General features: G+C 43.5%; 1 long non-coding RNA gene across 1 annotated transcript; it reads right to left on the reverse strand.

Moving 5' to 3' along the window:
* Positions 1-8,064: 8,064 nt before the first annotated feature.
* Positions 8,065-16,389, reverse strand: LOC146194253 (uncharacterized). Its single transcript, XR_014705850.1, has 2 exons — positions 16,323-16,389; positions 8,065-15,425 (listed from the first exon to the last, which is right to left on the reverse strand). It is a non-coding gene; the product is annotated as an uncharacterized LOC146194253 (long non-coding RNA).
* Between the last annotated feature and the right edge of the window lie 4,171 nt (positions 16,390-20,560).

Genomic DNA, 20,560 nt, shown 5'->3' on the forward strand with positions numbered 1-20,560 from the left:
CGCCAACTCAAGCTTCTCGAATCAGATGGGTAGGTGAAATGAATCGAACCCTCCAGGACTCTTGCATTTCAAGTCAGACATGCTACCCATAGACCACAAAGGCACTTCATACGGCTAGGTTAAGGGAGGCTTTATATTTGTGTCAGGCAGTCTTTCACATAATGTGGTAGTTCATGACTCTATGCTAAAGAGTATGTATAAGATAATGGAAGTACCACCATTGCCAAAAATAACCAGGCTGCGTGCTCCGCTTTTCAGCCAAGTAGCAGATAATTTGTACCACTTCTGAAACTGTAAATCTGTGCAAAGTAGTAAAGGCAAGCTGCAGTCCTCACTTCTCAACAAGTTGTGATCCTCTAGGAATTCATGTTGACCTTAGGATACAAGCTAAAATAAGGCCTTGCCTTATTTTTACCTCTCTGCTAATTCGATCCCTGCCAAGGCACAGGGGTACAGAAAAAAATTAAGGCAGATCGCAGTCGTGTATAAGACTGATGACACAATGATGCTGTTTCTGTTTGCCTCAAGTTATCCGTGATTATACTTCGAGACTCATCGTGGCTATCTGTTGTCGGCGGACAAGTGTGACAGATATTATGCCTTTTCTTTCTTGTAAACCAATTTAAAACACTGCTGATTCCTGTGTGGTACGGCGTTTGAGGAAGCGACAAATGAAAGGCGCAGCACGGATGCCTGGATTGGATGCCTGGCAAGGTTAGCTTCATATATGCGTGAATCGTACGGTGAAGTCATCGGTCATGACTGGACATGATGTCATGTGGTGACCTCAGTTCTGGTTATTAGACATGACTGGATGTGACGTCATGATGTCACATCCGGTAATGGTGACATTAATGCGAACACATTAAGCTGCGCACAATAGATGAAACAACCTCCAGCTTAAACTGCATCACTGTTGAAAGTGGGCGTTGTGCAGTCTAGTTGAAGATTTGGGCGGCTGTATGCGAGCAAGGAACTGAGTGCTGTGATTTAACTTCCCAAAATAAATGCCACTGAGTAGTACTTTTTTCTTAATACACGTCATATATTTACTAGAACCACCTTACTCTGTATTTTACAGCTGTAAATGCTGCAAAAAGCAAATTTTCTAAACTTGATAATTTTATTCTGGCATGGCTTATATTCTCTAATCTCCAAAACAATTTTCTTGGGTTCCTTTACTTCTGGAAAACTTGGGGTATTGTTGGAACAACTACGATGAGAACAGCAAATTTTACAAATTTGAAATTAAAGTGTATGAGAACATGCAAGATGGCAACCATGGCACAAACTTTTTTTTTTCCGCCTAAAACAAGCTGGGGTAATGTTTGTCGTAGTAACCCAATACAGTCCTTTTCTAAACTGACGGCGGTCGAGCGTAAAAATTGCGTCAAATAGCATGATATGGGTCTGTGTGCAGGCTTCACACAACTCGTACTCTCAGGCAAGTCCAGTAAAAGAATCTGACTGCTGAGCTGCTACCCGGCACAACAGAACCGAGAATGCAACCTAATCCTACGTTAGCCTGAATACTTAATATTTTTGAGACAAAGCATTCATAGAAGGTTGAAAAAACTCGTACATGCAGAATGCGATCAAAAAATCTGGAACAAGTTTCATGACACGCATGCCATTTTTCACAGCATATCACACAACTTGGAAGAAAGTCGACAACTTCACTTTGAAAGCAAATTTTTGTGAAAATGTACAACACCACTGGGAAGGAAAACAATTGAAGCAGTTGAAACAAAAACATTTGGTGGCGTATGTGTCAGTGAACCCTCAGTGTCTATTAAAGAAAGTGAAATCAATGATCTTCGACACTAGTAGAACCTGAATAGCGCTGTGTGATAAGGCTGTCCACAAGTGGCAATAAACAAAGTTGTTAAAATCAAAACAAAACCAAACTTGACAGAACTTGCACCAATATCACTGCTATGCTAAAATAAAATACACAGACACCATATAACCACTGTTCACAATACAAGTTCTACAAACCTGATGCGAATTTTTATATCATAGCTGTAACGATACTAGCACAGCCTGATAATTACAGTACACCTAAACAATCACTCTACCTGCCTCTATGCATATATTGTATGCATATAGGCACTATGCACATATTGTACTTGACTACAAAGTTCAGCATGGTAGTTAACAACCATGCACATGAAACAGCTCGGGTATTGAAAAGCCTCTTCCAATCATGTTCAAAACCAATATATTCTGATCAAATCAACATGCAAAATGTAAATCTTTCGTAAAAAATTTCATTTTGCACGCAAAGACAAAGGTAGCTTTACTGCACATATACTGTAGCACGAGTTGAATGCTCCGGGCAAATTTTCATAGTGCTGCAGGGTTTTTATGTGTTTATTATATGAATGATGCAAAAAAAAAAAAAAAAAATTTGTGAACTCCATAAAAGGTGCCACATTAGAACAAAAATTAGCAGTGCTATGCCTAGATAATTCCACTGCAAGAATGCATCTGTGCTGACTCATGTTCTATTGCCATAAACAAAGTACAGTATGTGAGGAATACAAGGGATGGAGGTTTGATTCCCAGTGGAGACAGTATTTATTTATTTTATTTACCCCACTAATCACACATGTGCTCTGTGCTGTCGTACAGTACAGCAAGTAATGGCATATGGTACCTGTAGTAAGACATAGTTCATGCTGGATACATCGGCTGTAATGCAAAGATGTAATCAATGCAATTAACACTTTTTGTAGTGGCTTGAAATTGTTGACTGCGACCCCGAGCAGTTCGCACGTGAACACTGGCAACCACTGTGATTTCGTAGTATCGATGACAGTCGCCGCAGATGATGAGGGGAATGTCTGGTGCCCTCACAATGCATCAGCCATCTCGCAGATAAGTGCTGCCCTTCAGCGCCACCATTGCAATTCTTGTTTAAATGGCTATGGGTTGTACAAACTGGAAACTCTAGCAGACTAACAATCTTGTGCATTCACAATGCCGTAATAACAACATTGCGTGGGTAGTAATTTAGAAAAAATAAATACATTCACAGTTAAAACTGGTTCACTGGACAATATTTTGTAAGTAATAATTCAACAATACTGCACAAGAATTTTCAAAACTCCTCTGAGCCTCACTAGGGCACCTATGAATGTAGTGCAGCCTTGGTGGATGGAACCGTGACAGATTATTGTAGATGAAAATGTAGCCATTAAATACTGTCCTTTTTAAAATGCGTGATAGAGCGTTACACTGCAGTGCACAGGTGTAGAACATAAAAACATGGCTGCAGCTGCGAGCTATCAGGTGGCTGTCGCACATACTCCATGATAGTAAATCAGGTATATGTATCTTCCATGGGGCAGGTAGCTAGTAGCAGGCTAGGCAGGCAAACAGGGTTCGTTCATGGCTCTGGTCCACCAAGAATGTAACAGTGCTGCAAGTCATCTATACTTGGGAAGATTACCTAACATGCAGACAACTACTGTAAAGTCAAACACTGAAATTACAAAAAAATTAAGTTGATAAATGAAATTTACTGCCTTTGGATCTGAGCAAGAATGAGAACAGAGGCAAGCCATTTGGTAAGCCTGTTTCGATGCATTCCCTAAAGCCACATCTCTATGCTGTTCTGACCAGTTTATTTGTTTTACAAGAATACACTAGGAAAGAACCAAGCGATCGCACATTACATCTACGTTGTGCACTACAGTTATAAAAATAAAAATCATAGCTAACGAGTACGTGACCCCGTTCTGTAATGCAGTACATTTACTTTGCTGTACAGCGTACCACTCGTCTCGGGACTGACGGACAGCGTGTTAGGCCCTTATCATTTGCCAAAAAAAAAAAAAAAAAAAAAAAAAAAAAAAAAGCGAAGCTTAATTTCTAGTAAATCAACATTACACACTATTAAGAAGCGGTCAACACACTTGAGACACAGTTCTATATTCAGCTAGTCTGCAAACTACTACCACAGTCATCATACATAAAAGCAACAACAGGCGCATACATGCAGCATGTGCTGAAAAGGCGCGTCCGATGCAAGTGCAAAACTGACGTTGGCCTCGGTGATCTTACGACTGCTAGGGGAAAGCTACATGCCTCACATTCACACTAAAAATTAATTCAAAGCACTTCTGACACAAACGTAAGCCTTCGATGTCTCTGTTGTCACAACACTTTCAGCGGAGCGCTTTATTTAGTTCTGCGCAGGCAAGCTCAGAACTTCTCTCAGACAACCTCAAGTGCAGCAAGAAAGTGACCTTGCTGCAATGTTCACAGTTAAACGTCCCGAAACAAATCGTTCCCAGCTAATTTCACACAGCGATTCGCGGAAGAATCGCGGTTCTAGCGCAGGCACCATGCTTACCAACATGGCACTCGAGTACGTTAATGTTCCACAAATCAATATATTAACTCATTTCCTTCCAAAGAGCAATCAGCTGGCTTTCTATTCGACTTACCAAAGTGATGCTCACCGTGCGAAGTGCGTCGCCTGTGCTGTATAAACACAGAACACAGCCGTTTTATGGTTCGTTAGCATTAACAACAAATAGATAAAGCGCAACACAGGGTCCGCAAAGCACTGGAAGGAGAATAACTAGAGTCAATAACGCGTCAAACATTTTTTTTTTAAAACGTTTCATGTAACGCGCCGCAACTCAAAATAATTTAGCGGAGGGGGCGATGATGATGATAATGGCGCACGCACCATCGTATCTAAAATTGTTGCAAATGAAACTATACAGTTTCAGTTAAACAAAGGAGGTGGTGACGCATAAACTACAAGTGCCAATTTTAATCATCTAAAGGTTTCCTTTTACTGAATTAATTTTTGTTGGTATTGGACGTTTTCGCCACCTGCAGCGCTGTCACTCAACCGTTGCAACGGCGCGTCATTTGAACCGGCTGGTTGTACGGTGCTCGCACAAGTCTCTGCTGTTCTCTCGAGTTCTCTCTTCTCAGTTCAGCTCTCTCTGCAAGCCTCCCAGAGGCTGTATGACTCATTTATCTCGCCATAAGTAACTTTTAAACCACAGTTCAGCAATGCGACACTAGAGCCATTCAATGAAGGACTACACTTATTCCTAGTCTGGCATTTATTTCCTTTGCGCATTTTCACTCCGTCCATTCATAACAAAAACTTGGAAGAAAAATCAAGAGGCTAAGTGGGCTTCCCACAGTGCAGTTACATATCTATAGTTATTTCATAAATTGGAAACACAGTATTGATTCATCATCACTGCCTGCATTAGGTATGTTGAAGGGAATTAATGGTCTGCAATCATCGCTGCTTCATGCGTTAGCTGCAGCCGCTAACCTTGGCTCATTTGCCGACATTATCTCTTCATCCCAGTGTCTGGTATCCCTTACTTGTTTCACTCCCTCGAAACCTAATCGATTAGCTGAAAAGCCCTATTTCCTGGATCACATGTCCCTCTCTAATGCTTCTTTTCAGTTTTCTGCATCTTCATACTCAAAGATGTGCACCATGTGCTGCAATCTCAACTGCAGGTACTCTACTGCAAGATGCCCAGCACTCTGTGTCATATGGTATGGTGTTGCGGCAGCATAGAAGTACCACCCACACAAACCATCAGATGAGGACCTGCTTATGCCCTCACCTTTTTGGACCAAGGACGCCACCTGCCCAGGGCAAATAGGGCCTGCTCATTTCAATAATAGCTGATTACTACTTCCTTGTTATGATTACCTTGAAACTGTACTTTAATCCACATCTGTGTTTGTGAAGGTTTTCCAAATTATTTTACTTTCTATAACCTGCTGCACTGTCCTTTGCTTAGGTATATTTTAAACTAATGCTTTAATATCCACTTTTCAGCCTTTCAAATGATCACATGATAGCAAGCTGCCTTTTATTACATTATATGTACAGCACCTTCCAAATTTACATTCACCTCTTTTTGCTCTTGGGGAAATGTTTCTCATGGTTCAGATTCAACCTGGCTTAAAAACATTACTCCCTTCCTACGTCCGAAACCTTCCTACATATGTGCAGCAGTGACTTTGTGGCTATGCATTCGACTGCTAATCCTAAGGTTTTAAGATTAAATACATGGCTACATTTCGGCAGAGGCATGATGTAAAGACACCTGTGGGCTATACAACGTCAGTGCATATAAAAAGACACCAAGCAGTCAAAATTAATTAGCTCTTTCCCATGCTTGCCGTCTTTCATAGACCGCATTAGGTTTTGGCATTCCCGATCCCTGTGTGCCATGTCAATACCTCTACCTGTTGTAAAGTTGCTCTCATCACAAAGGGTTGAAAAATAAACTTTCATCTTGTAGTTTCTTTAGGTCCTTGAGCATGTGCTGTTATTGAGGCAGTGGGCAATATTTGGCTGGGGCCTTAGACATGCAATAGCCCAAACCAGATTCGAAATCGAGGAAACAGTTTAGCTGAAACAAATGTCGATTTCAGTCTCATCGACATCAACTGCAATGCCCGTTCTCTTTTTCTACAGGAATATAATGTAGACATGATGCAATGCTGTTCTCCCAAATGTTTTCCGATTGTCATGGCTACTACAGTTCAAAATAATGAGACCAAAGAGCACGACACACAAGGAATGCTTATTCGCAATGGAAGCATTTTATTGCAAGCTATGAAGTAAATACATCTGTCGTGAAGAACAAGCAAAAGATTGCAAGAAACCATCAAAACAAAATTTAAAACCCCATCTAGAAAAGCAAAAATCTAATGCCATGTTTTCATGAAAAGCAGCCATTTTTCAAACAAGGCTGCTCTTTGAAGCTGCTCACAAAATTATTTCAGCATAAATGCTCATTTGCTACAATCCTCTTTTTTTCCAACTAGACACAAAGTCTACAAGACCTTGTGTATAAAATGTCACCAACCAGCATGCAGCTGCCATGCCATCAGCAAAACCATGCGCCCAACTGCTCATTGCACACCGGCCAAAACTCTGCACTGCCTTTGGGCAAGTGGAAAACAGCTACAAAGCATCTTAAAACCCATCCACCTTTTGTTTCTATTTTAAGGTGCTATCATTTCTCCTGCTTCAATCATTCCTTTCATTTTCAGGTGCGATTCCATAAACAACTTGTTTATGAACCACCCTAGATTTGAAAATGTGTTCAAACCTGCTGTCTATGAGGCAGCGCCTTCAGAATGCGCGATGGCCAAAAATACTTTTGCAGCAGACTCGTTAATAACAGAGCTACAACCATCAAAACCGGTATGTTTCTCTCCTTCCCTTCCATCACCAAAGTCTCTCTCCCTCCTCCCTGGTTGACTAGCCTCCACAAGAGACAATACGCGTAGGGCTGGTACATGTAGGCTCCCTAAATACGCGAAATGCGGAGCGCCATCTCTTAGTGCTTTGAGAAACTATGCCCGCCATGTTGGTTCGGTCAACAAAATGAAAACGCTGCCCTGTGCTGGGTAAAAACAGCTACGAGAACGCATCAACTGCAGTCATTATGGCCCCGACTTTTACAGGCATTCTTTTTTTTTCTTGCTGGTTGGTTTGTGGGGTTTAACGTCCAAAAACGACTCAGGTATGAGAGACGCCATAGTGAAGGGCCCCGATAATTCCGACCACCTGGAGTTCTTTCTTTAAGGTGCACTGACATTGCACAAACACGGGTGCCTTGCTTTCTGCTTTCCATCAAAACGCTACCGCCTCAGCTTTTTTTTTTTCTTGCTTTCTGCTACCCAAGCACCACCAGTGACCTTTGTTTGAAGGTTGAGAAGTGAGCTTTGGCTCATCCAGCTACAATGCCAATAAGGAGGAGGAGGGGGAGAGGCTGAGCTCAATGGGTGGCCGAAGCATAGGTGCGAGGCCTCTGGCCTTTCTTAGGAAACCAAGCCCGTGCATGTATGGATGTTCTGTGTTTTCTGTATTCATGGTTATGCACGGTGTACCATGGCTGGATTTATGACCTATGCATGGAGGGTGCTTCCTGTCTGCTACAGCTGCCAAATCGTGGCACTGTGTGGCATCGACGCGTCTACTCAGTGATGCCGTCATTTGGTGTGCAACAAGCTGGAAAAAAAAAAAAAAAAAAAAAAAAAAAAAAAGCGGAGGCTGGCCAAGCCTGCACTTTCACCCAGTTGTGATTCTTGCCAACGAGATGTCATGAACTTGAGCGTTCAGAGCGACCTGCAGTGATTTTTGCCGTTGTACTGAGAGTTATAGATGATAGGTGTGCCGGCCATGAGCCATCCTTACAGGCTCTGGCTGTGTATCAGCATCTTGCCGAAGAGCCAAAACCAGGGAAAAACTCGCATAAAATATAGCTAAATTATTGGAACAGGAAACCAAGCCCGTGCATGTATGGATGTTCTGTGTTTTCTGTATTATGGTTCTGCACGGTGTACCATGGCTGGATTCGAGTGGCGACGGTGCGCTCTTTACGACCTATGCATGGAGGGTGCTTCCTGTCTGCTACAGCTGCGAAATCGTGGCACTGTGTGGCATTGACGCGTCTACTCAGTGATGCCGTCATTTGGTGTGCAACAAGCTGGAAAAAAAATAAAAGCGGAGGCTGGCCAAGCCTGCACTTTCACCCGGTTGTGATTCTTGCCAACGAGATGTCATGAACTTGAGCGTTCAGAGCGACCTGCAGTGATTTTTGCCGCTGTACTGAGAGTTATATATGATAGGTGTGCCGGCCGTGAGCCATCCTTACAGGCTCTGGCTGTGTATCAGCATCTTGCCGAAGAGCCAAAACCAGGGAAAAACTCGCATAAAATATAGCTAAATTATTGGAACAGAGTTCTCCATCACTCGGAAATTGATGAAAGGAAACACTGCAAGTTTTTCAAACTTGCAGGCGTGGGCACGTCGTTCAGAGGAAATAAAGTTCAAATGCGTGGCAGAAAACATACGTATGGGTCCGGACCGAAGGAAATACCAAAAGCACACTGCGGCCGAGAAGCTCAACTGTCATGAAATTAGCTTCGTTACAAACTAGCCGCAGAGTTTAGCAACATAGGTGGCAGGCAAAGACAAGGGTCGGAAGGCTTTCCTACTATCCTATCCTTATATGAGGATGGTGATGAATGTCTCCTGTTATTTCGAGGTGATGCTGCGCACGCCTCGGAACAGGAAAAGCAGTTACAGTGAATGCGCTGTTCAAAGTGCACAAAAAGTGCAATAAGAGCAGGTTACCTTTTTTTTTAATTTGCACTAACAACTTAAAACAGGTCAACGACCAGCCTGACTTGCAGACACGTGAAGGTGCCCGAAATTTTAGTACATGTGCAGAAGCAGACAGAAATGTGCCCAAAAGCGAAAAGATGCCGTCACACTGGCATATCATTTGAAATAATGCACGTAGGCAAAACAGGTACTCCTCCTTGCTCGGCCACTAATTGTAACAGGCCTGGCAGAACAGGCCCGAGAGGCCGAAAATTTTCATGTGATAAATTCTGTGCTCCTGTAGCCATGTCAATGCATTTTTGACAGTTCCCCTCATATCATCAAGGAAGCAAAGTTACAGCAGGAAGAAAAAAATCAGCTTCTGTGCAGCATAATGGGACTGACCTTACAATAGTATGCTGCTACTTGCCTTACTGCAGACTGATAACCCAAATCACTGTTGTATTCAGACGGTAATTAGCACATGTTGCGCACTGTAAGAAATAAGACAAAGTAAGTATTACTACGATCAAAATAATACTGTTGCCTGAGCCTACACTGCACCGCTTTTGCGCACACAAAATTGAGACTATATAATTTCTCTAAGTATTTCGCTCACTCCGTAAACTGAACACTTGAACGCTTGAAGGCGCGAACGCAGGTGCGCACCGGGCGCCGCCACAGAAGCGAGTGGCCAGGGTTGGGTAAATCCTGCACTAACTTCACGGGGAAGAGAGCACTGCTTGCTTAGAAGAGCTGCCATTATATCTGCGGCGAATGCGCAGGCTGTATGAAAGTGCGCGCCGCTGCCACTTGAGTCCAGCTGTTGGTGTATGAATAGCACAGTGCACAGAACACGCTGAAGCATGCATAGACAAGGGCAAGAAACTAAAAGCCTTCTTTCTTGTGTGAGTGTATGCATGAGTGAAAACGAAATGCAAGACAAAAAAGTGCGTGACATCAGCAGACCAAGTGACACCCCTCGCCCATCAGTCAGAGAGAAACCAATGGATGCAGTATCTGTGGGTACCTCATCGACAAAGTTCGATGGCCAGCGCAAAGGATGAGAAGGTTTGGCTGTTTTAAAAGGACCATGAGAGCTTTGGTTTGCATTTTGTTGCTTTCCAGTGTGTGCATCGCTGCAGTATTTCGCAGAGACCATGTCCAACGCCTTATCGGGCTTGGTTAAAATGTCAGCTTGGTCAGTAGCCCTTGAATATGTTAGCTCTCTTAAATGAACAATCTGAAATAAGCAAGGACATAAGTTGTGCTGGCCATATTGTGGACTGCTTTCAAGACAATGTGTGTAATGCCAAATAATCTGAGAAGTTGAATAAACCGTTTGGGGTGCCCTGTTTTGTTTTCTAAATATGCATTGTAAGACCATTTAACACAGCTTGGCCACCCAACTTGTGCACACCAGCTAACACAAAGCTTAAGCGCTACACTAATCCCTCTGTCACACAAACACTTCCGATCCTCATTGAACTCAATCTGCATTCAGGCTTTCAAGAAGGATTGAAGCATCCGGTACTACATGAGCGTTTTCAGTCAGCATTGAGAAATTTCCTACGTGGTCCGTCGTCTGCTGTCAGTCGCAATGAGTCTCAAAAGGAAATTTAAGATTGGGGTAATGATTGCACGATTTCAGTGTACACAGCAGCATTCCGCTTTTGGCGCCTCAGGTCATCTAACCTATCTTCCCAGCGGTCAAGTGCTACAGTGCAGTTTCTCTTCCACTCCACAGTTTCCACACTGACGCAGTCGAAGAGAACGCCACCTTAGCTTCCACTGGCAGTAGACTACGGTGTCAATATTATAAAATTAGCCGTTCTATGAATGTTCTATCATGCCTTTTAATACATTTATGTGTTATTATGTGCAGTTCTATTGCATTTATTCGTTTTTCAAGTTTTAGAGCTCGTTGATGACGAGGGTGTCAATGACCGCTTTTGAGTGTGCTTGAAATCTCAAGAGCGATTGAGGAAGCAACCTTGAGTCAAGCAGGCTCGAGCTCAACTGCACTTGACAGTTGCCGTGTGACAACCTCGATCTACAATGAGTTGAATGTAGATCCAGTTCAATGAGGATCGAAACTGTTCGTATGAGAGCAGTTTAACTCGCATCTTGCAGAAACAAGCAATCTATATACACCTTTCCAATAAGTTACTCGGTGCCACCATATTGTTCGCTCCTCCTATCTGGACTGCTGCAAACTGGCTCTGCTTCCACTGTGCTAGCACCAAATGCACAAAGCAGTCCAGCAGGTAATATGGTGACACCCCGTGACCACTTATTGGAAAGGTGCACACTACTATGACTATGCTACAGTATGCTAAGGAAGTGAACACACAAAAAAGCCAGGCAATCATGTTACTCTGGTAACGAATGTTTAATTGTGGCTGGCCTTGCATATGGCGGGCAGTAATGCATGTACCCCTGTCTTCGGACAGGACAGCAGGGTTGTAAGCATCTCCAGCAAACACTGTGCGGATGTTCGTTTTGTTATAAAAATTTAGGAGACACTTGAGATCTGTCTTTAAGAGTATAGCATGGTAGCGTCAACAGCTCCCATTTACAGCTTCCCTCAAAAATCCTTGATCGCATACATGCACCTTGCTATTTTATAAATGAAGTCTTTAAAGAACTTTGCTGCAACCTACAAAAAAAAAAAAAAAAAAAAAATGTAGGAAGTGCTTAAGAGCTCTAAGATCGCTAAGGCGAACACAACCCGGCACCAGAATTAGAATATGTGACTAATAAGTACGGTGCAGGGAATGCCGCCTTATAGTTACGCACGTCAAATGACAGATCGAATACCACACGCCCATCCTCCGAGGTCCTGTGAATAAGCGCATAAGTGGCCCGCGTATGCATGGGGTTGCCATTACCCTCTTTGTCACCTCTCTGCAGCAGTTTGCACAGCCAGGATGCCTCCTTTCCTCCTCTCTGCAACGCGGCAACAGAGCACGCACCTGCCAGAGCTCTTCACACGCAAGTTCCAGAATGAAGGACGTTTCTTGATGACAATTTCTGATCGCACTTTCTGTACATGACGCACATGAGCCAATTAAAATACAGCTATTTAAATGCCCTCTAGACACGTGAATATTATGAATATAAGCATAATACATAAGATAAATTCTCAGCACTGGGTAAAATATTCACAAAGTATTGTCAAACATGAATATAAAATCAAGAAATTGTAATAAAATCTTGAGGATATACAAAAGGCAGAAAAATGGTCATTTCTTAAACTACAGCTTGCAAATGAAGCTTTTTTTTTTGCCTCAACTCCTTCAGCACCATGTAATTTGTTTATTAAATGACATATTTACACAATCTTGCTATTAGATAATACTAAAATGCAGGTATTTAGATGCTCAATTAAATAAATGCCCATGCTTTTGTTTTGGTTTATACATAGCATAAAAAACTTTTTCTCCGAAATTTGCAGAAAAAATCCAAAAAGTGAAAGAAAAGGGGGCATGAATATCAAAATAAGACAGCAAGAAAAATAATTTAGAATACTAAAATTATGCTACACTGCCTCTTTTATTACTAGTTTAGGTTCTGAAGTTCATTTTGAAGGTGTGCTGTTCTCTCAGAAATATAGCTAAGTTGCTGAAAACACCCATTTTTATGCTTGGCCTTGTTCTACTCATTTTACAGTTTATAGTATTGGCATTTCCAAACCTTTCAGGATTTATGACTGAATTATTTGGTGACATGTTTTCCAGAAGGTGGGAGAGTTTGCCATTAAATTTGAAAATCTGCAATAGAAGCTTGGTGTTCAAACTCCACTGAATTTGCTTGAAGAAGTTCCACACTTGAAGTTCTGGAGAAGCCATATCAAGTAGTACCAAGCTTTCATTACTGCTGAAACCCAGCGAATGGAAACAGAACAGTGGGAACACAAAATGAGCATGTGTAACTGACCAAGTGTGATCAGAGATTGAAACTAAGCTTTTCTTGGCCACTAGCTGAAGTCCGAGGCTGACATTTGACTGATTCATCATCTGAGCTGAACTGAGAGCCAGTAAAATTGTCTTCAAGAGACTTCGCTACTACTCTCATAAACAGAAAACTATAGTAGAAGCAGCAGAATCGTGTGAATGGCGCCAAAGACCTCTTTATTTCAAATAATTTTTTAAATGTCACACTGTGCCAGAAAGAACAAAAAAAAAAAAAAAAATAAATAAACAAGCTGCACACAAACAGAAACTATGGTTGTCACAATAGCCCCACTGCGGTAGTGCAGTGGTTAAGATGCTAGATTACTGTGCCGGAGTACCCATGTCCAAACCCGATCGCTGACGGCTCCTTTCGATGCAAACGAAGTGGCACCCGTGTGCTTTGTGATGTCAGCGCGTGTTAAAGATCCCTAGGTGGTCAAAATTACTCCATAGACCACTACGGCACCAATTTCTGTCTTTCCACTTTGACTCCCTCCTCCCTTCCCTTACGGCACAGTTCAGGTGCCCACAGAAACAAGTGACAGATTCTGTGCCTTTTCCATTCCTGTGAACTAATTACTATAATTACTTTTGTCATACTATCTGCCTAAATGGGGCTACATGTTCCAAATACATAAATTTACGTCTGCCAGTGTGTGAGAACGATCATTCATATATGAACGATTGGCTTAAAGCAGTCCTGAAAGGTATAAGCCCTAATCCCTTAATTTGTGCCGGTATTATCTCACACACAATCATCAGCATACAACCATAATCTACCACATTGTGCCTAAGACCACCCAACATGGGTATAAAGCTCTGTTTTAACAAAGCTGTATGAACATGGAGTAGCATGTCTGATACTAGATCCAAGGGTCTCGGATGGTTCTATTCCACCTCAACCTCTCACCTCAAAGGAGCTGCCTGAGTTAGCAGCTCCAGATAGCGTCGTCCTCTCTTTTCTCGATCCTTTGTCTCTTTTTTGCTTTTCCACAATATGAGCTCCAGCCAGTTCGGCCATATCATGTGGCCTCATGACATCGCAGAACCAGACAACCAATCAGTGCATGGCCATGTCACCTGCCAAAGGCATGGTCGTGATTTTTCTCAAGGGTGACGCCTTTTACGCTACCGCAATAAAGCAACTATTCTAAAGTAAGTCACTTCTTGTGGAGCACTTTTCACTACTGCTGCTGCATTGTATGATATGGGCAGTTCAAATTATGTCCCTTCTGTAAAGAGCAGTTTGTTTGCACAGCCTCCTATCCGATGTGGATGTAGGCTACAATCCAGCACACAACAGCGGCAGGGCAGACACATTAAAAAACATGGCAGCCCTTACGAAAGCCAGCTGCTCCTTCAGCTGATAGAAAGTCCAAGATTTTCCCAATTCTATTATCTTGTAGGCAATGGACAATAACCCGATCAGTTTATGTTTGAAAGTGCTTGACAGCCCCTTTCTTATAGATTGTGGTACTGTTAGGATCCTTCCAAGATTTCAATACACTTGAGGTCGTGAGGCACTACACACACAAAGCAAGCAGTTTTTCTAGCACAATCTCCCTACCACTCTTCAAAGATCTGCGGTTGCCTATCCATACCAGCCGATTTACCCCTTTGCATTTTTTCTAAGGCTTTTTTACTTCCTCCATGACCAGCATGACGTACAACCTGCTCACATTACTGCCCGTCATCCTGACTGCTTCAGCTGCTGCTGTGACTGCTTCAGGGCAATGTCATCAGCAAATTGCAGATCACTGAGGTATTCTCCATCTACCCTCATCCCTGAAGGCATGTCACCTAGCACATAGTACAATAGATGCTGTCAAGAGAGTACAAGTGGCTGATTCCATGCCAAGTTACCTAAGACAATGCCATGTTTTAGACACCATCACACACGGATAACTTTTTCTCGGAGAACCACAGCTGTGTTACCTCCACAAGGGATCAAGTTTTCTTCTATATGACATCTCTCCAATAAATGTCAGGCCTGTTCAGGTATTAATCTGTTACTTTAATTCGCAAGGCTAGAAGCTAGACTGGCAAAAAATTGCAGTCACACATTTGTGCTTCCCACCTCCCCCCACTGCAAATCATGTGTTCCAAACCACCCAGAATTATTTTCAAATAATAGCATATCAGCAAATTCAAGGGTGACAATATTACACAAGATTAAATACATTGCAAGCAAGGTGTTTTAAACTTATTTGGGAGCACGCTCTAAACCTGTGGAAGCAGTGAGAGTATCCATTTGGTCACGCCAGTCGCAGCTCACTGCACTACTGAGGTGGCGGTGTAATCGAACTGGCGGAGGGAACTCGTTCGTCGCCACCAAGAATTCGTTGCCTCTGCAAATGTAAATAAATGAGAGTAATACTGCAATTACATTTAGTTTGCATAAATTCAGCAGACTCACTCACAATAGAATTTGGTTCGAGTAAAGCAAGTGAGAGTGCCTGCTGCAGAAGGAAAAAGGTAGTAATGAGACTGGCTGTCAATGCTAGCACAAATACAAATATTTAGAACACTTACAAAGCACTGAAATAGCAACAAAGAGAATCTAAGTTAAATCACTTGTGCAGTAAGTGCCCAATATGCTGCGGCTTGCATGGAACTGCAATGGAGAGTGCTTATAGCAGCAACTGCCAAGCTCTTTGACAGGATTACGAGGTACTGGCAATGGTGCCTCACTCTCCCACAAAACATGCTAGCTCAGATTAATTATTGCTCTGTTTTCAAATAAGCTGTCAATGGCCTTGGCAGCAGCTTGAAGCCAAGCACTGCCAACTGTTTATGTTGGAGCAGGCAAAAGATATATATATTAGGGAACTCTGCGGTAGCAACATGCATCCAAAGTGTTAAATCTATATAAACAAGCTCAGTGAGTTCCACCAATGCAGTTATTTCGGCAGTAAAAAGAGAGATATTGTCACAGGCATGAACCTATGCTAGCTGAGGAGTATTGAGGTCACCCTCATTGCTGCATACACCGAAATAAGTGAGTACTTGACAGTGGAAGGTCTGAGCAAATAAGCACAGGAATTCGGTCATGTATATAACCATACTTTTGTAGCCATTTCATGCTGTGCAGTAGGCTTGTTGCACTTCGAGGCTCATTCCGCACAGGGCCAACTCACGTTTAAACCATCTCTCAGCTGGCCAGCAACCCCCCTTTATCAGTCCGCAGATATACTCATGTATTGCAGCACTACCACGTATGGTCTGTACAGATGAGTGCCACTTACCTTCCAACAGTTTTCCGAAAGAAGCCCGACATTTTCTATGGGCTGAGCCGCTCCATCGGTTGAAGCTGCGAGGAAGGCAATAAAACCTCCTGATTATAGGGGGTATTCACTGACGCACTGTGCGTGGTGCATTGTGGGTAATTGAGGAGCAGTCGGCCATTTTTGTGTCCACGGAACGAACAGGGCGAACGTACGTATCAACTGCTGTCGTGCGGTTCTACAGTGGCATCCGCAGCAATATGTTGTTTTTTGAGCTATCGTAGACTAGCTGTAATAGACGCGTGCATAATGTAAACAAAGGAAGCTGAAGAGCTGCGCGAACGACCTCGGCATTTTAAGGTTCCGGAAGTACACACGAACAACTCCACTCGAACGAGATACCTCACCGAGATGCGACGTCACGTATGGCTGGCACGGCTCAACCGCACAAGTATCATGGAATATGAGAAATGCATGTCAAAATGGGCTGGACTGGAATCTTCCGGATGTGCCCCAGCAGCCAGCTCTTGTCACTATCCGTGCACGACTGTTCTTCACGCACTCGGAATACACATTCCCGGTAAAAGAGCAGCGCGGTATCGCTTCCAGTCATGCGCATGCATGCAGCGCGCCGCCAACACCTCCTCGTCGTGTTTTGCTGCAATAAAATCCTTCAAAGAGGGCTCGCTAAACTTTGTGTTTGTCGTACTTGCCTCATTCGATCAGAAGAAGTCGGATGTTCACATCGTCTGTGTCGTCTGCTAATCAAAGCAGACGAGGCGGGCAGAGTTGTTTTGCAGAAGGTTTAAAAAACTTTATAAACTTATTTATCTCTAATAACAAATTAAGTTTAGCTTGGCCAAAACTGCGCTGTATTTCAAGAGTTTTGTTGCAAAAAGTTATTGGCCGAGGCTGGAGACACGCCCGTGGCAGCAGCAGACCCCACACACGTTTCTCCTGCTGCCACGCACGGAAATACGTCACACTCACGTGACCCGCGCATGATGACGTCAGTGGATGCGTGCTTCCGTTTAAAATGGCGCTCTGCAAGTGTTCAGCCGAGTAGCGTTTCATCTGTGTGATATTTGCTCGTCATAGCTTTAAAGGTGTTAATTTTGTTGCGGCGGTGTTAATTATTGCTATTGGTACGCATGAGTTATTTTGTGTTGTGAGTTGTGCGGTAAAGGCGAAGTGTTGCACGCGCGCAGCGAGAAAAAGTCAATTGCTGCGTTCCTGTCTCGTGTAAGATACTACATATTTTGGCGACGATGATGTTAGCTTAATCCAAGACCTCGGCGTAGACTGCTGACCGTCCATCATGAGCTTTTCAGGTCTTCAGCCGCCTCCGCCCTTCCGTGGGAGTAATGGAGGCTGGCGTCTGGTGCCTCCACTAGATACCTCCACATTTTCTATCATTGTCGCCGTCGTCCCCTTCAGCACCTACCGCTGCTGCCTCACACTCCGGTGACGATGCTATCTTTATACTGGCGACGCATTGCAAATCTTCCGTAAATGTGATCGCCGCACGCCACCGTTTTCACTGCAGAGTACAAACTGCCGGAGAGATAGCATATGAGTACATCGGTGCTCTTCGCAGCCTTGTCGGCGACTGCGGTTTTGGGAGCTTCGCGGACATCATCAGGGTGAAGACCATTAGTCACTATTTCAGTGAACGCCATCTCCTTCTTGACTCTGTCGCGCTAGACAGTGCCAGCAAGCTTCCTGTGAAGCAAAGGAGCTATCGGAAGAGGTCGCACCAGTACAGCGCGTGGGATGCGAGTGCACATCAGAACGGGTCCTTCAGGTCCCTTGCATCAAATGCAGTTGCCACCTATGTAAATCTTCATCTGCACTTCCGGAGTGTTCGCGCTATCGCCGCGGTTCTCCTGCCCACTTGGCGAACGACTCCACGTGGCAAGCTCGCAAACGAAAGTGTCGTCGGTGCGGCGAAGTGGGCTATTTGGAATCTGTCTGCAAGTCGTCTGATCGTTCCAGTGAAGCGCAGAAAGTCGAAGATGATTCTTCCAGCAGTGCTGCTATTGTTCAGGTCTCTACTGTTCCTCTGCAACCTGTTGCTTTGCCAGGCAAGCTTTGGGATAAGCCTGCTATTGACATCGTGGGGCGTTTCGACCAAGCTCCTAGTAACTGTCGCTTTGCAATAACACTCATTGACTATTACAGTAAATGGCCAGAGGCTTCTTTCACAACTGCCACAGTTTAAGAATTGCTTCTAGGTACATTTGTTCACGAGGATTACCCTGAGGAAATAGTGTCGGATCACGTGTCGCAGTCACGATTTTGTACGAGCAGACAGAAATAGCTAAAGATGTTTGCACGGGGCAAATGACATCTATGTTCTCATTTACCAATTCACTTGACCGGTTAGCTTACGGCATTGTCGAGAGCAAGATCGCTTTCTTTGCCATTCTCCTGTGAGACCAGAACAAGCACACAGCTAATGTAAGCCAGACCACTCAACTTCTACACACAAACGATCGTTATAGGCAGGCACTGCATTGTGTATCCAAGGTGGTGAGGGAACCATATCTGGTAGACTACCAGTAGGCCTGTTCCTTGGCTGGAGTTGCAGAGGCGCTCTATTCAGCGCACATACTGGAGGAATAGTCGAGTCTCCCCATTTTGGGCTGGAACTGACCTGCGACGCTATTTATTAGGACTACTTTCCACCAACAAGGTTATCTGCTTTTACTTCAGGTTTCCATGAAAATAATTAAATAGTGCTCCTTTGTTAAGGCGCTACACTGATCAGCTTCCTTTTTAACAGTGATCGGACGTTCCAAGAGCCTAAATGGGGAATGTTGCATACACATGCAGTTAAATTACTTAGCATTTAGTAAACATGTTTATTCAGTCATATTTTTTGACCTACTATGTCTAAATATTAAAACATCCTTGCAGCCAGTGGAATTGCATTTTTTAATCAATAGCTTTATGGGTTGAATTCATGATCGAACCGGACGAAAAGCACAACAGCTGTATACATTCCAGACCAACTTGGGCTATGAGCGACACTGTAGGGGAGGGCTCTGGATCATTTCGATCACCTTTAACTTCTTTAACAGGTACTGACTGTTCACAGTACACGGGTGCTATGCTTTCTGCATCAATTCAAACACGGCTGCCACGGCTCAAACCACTGTACCCTGGTTCAGTGGTTGAGCATCTTAACCACCGAGCCACTGTGGCGGGGTAAAAGTAAAAAAATAGGTATATAAGCCTTGACTTTTTTCTTTGCACACACTATAGTTTACTCCATCCATGTCTCTGCTGTAACACCCTAAGTTTACTTCACTTGACAATAATGAATCAAAAGCCAAGACATTTGTGATAGCCACAGTTGCTTATGCGCCATAAAACCCCATATAGAATTCTGCGTATGGAGCCGCAACTTTAAACCCAAGCTCTAAGGCCATCTTAGCCCATGCAGTGCTGAGGGCACTGCTGCCACCCAGTCAAGTGATCTTGCAACTTTGGTGACAGGTTGCAAAGCTTGAACAGTTACTGTGCACTCCTAATGCACTGTATGCAATGACTATGGCGAAGGAAGGCGAGAGACGGTGGCAGGCGGGCACCATCTACAAAGCTATCCCATAGCCCCTTTCGGGCCCTGACAGAAAGAACACTTTCATATAATGCCTCCTTCCTGGTAAGCATGTGAAACTCTCATTGTTACAATTTTTTTTTTTTTTCTTTTGAATTATGTTTATGAAGAGCAGTACTCTCCCCCATTTTTTTCTTTGTGCCACCCCACCGAGAGTACCATAATGGCAGAACCTGATTCTCTGCAAGAACAAAGAGTAGAGTTGCCTGGCACTTCCTATGATTTTGTTACTCTTCAGAAATGCTTGCTTTTGTTGCAATGCCCCGTCTACTTACTCCCTTGGCTTTGGTATCTGTGACAGCACCTTTTGCATGACATTGTGGCCTATAAGGTTTGACAGCAGTAGTCAGTAAGCCAAGCACAGATTCCTCGTGAACTTTTACTAAAGCTTTCGTAGCACACTTGTTGCATGCAGGTTACCTGCATGGTTGGTCAAAGGACCCCATGCCTTGAGGTGTGCAGTTAAGCTGCACAATGGGGAACTTGTGAAGCTGCCAAAGTTTCTCAGGGAAGCAGACAAGACCATCCTCACCTTACATACATCTTGAGCTTTGGGCTATTTGTGCCTGTGAGTCAAAAGATTGTGACCTATTATATACATTCTGCTTCATAAAGTGCTTTTAAATGGCACCTTCGT

Source organism: Amblyomma maculatum, chromosome 3, assembly GCF_055883805.1.
Source record: "Amblyomma maculatum isolate TAMU_Amacu chromosome 3, ASM5588380v1, whole genome shotgun sequence".
Lineage (NCBI taxonomy): Eukaryota > Metazoa > Arthropoda > Arachnida > Ixodida > Ixodidae > Amblyomma > Amblyomma maculatum.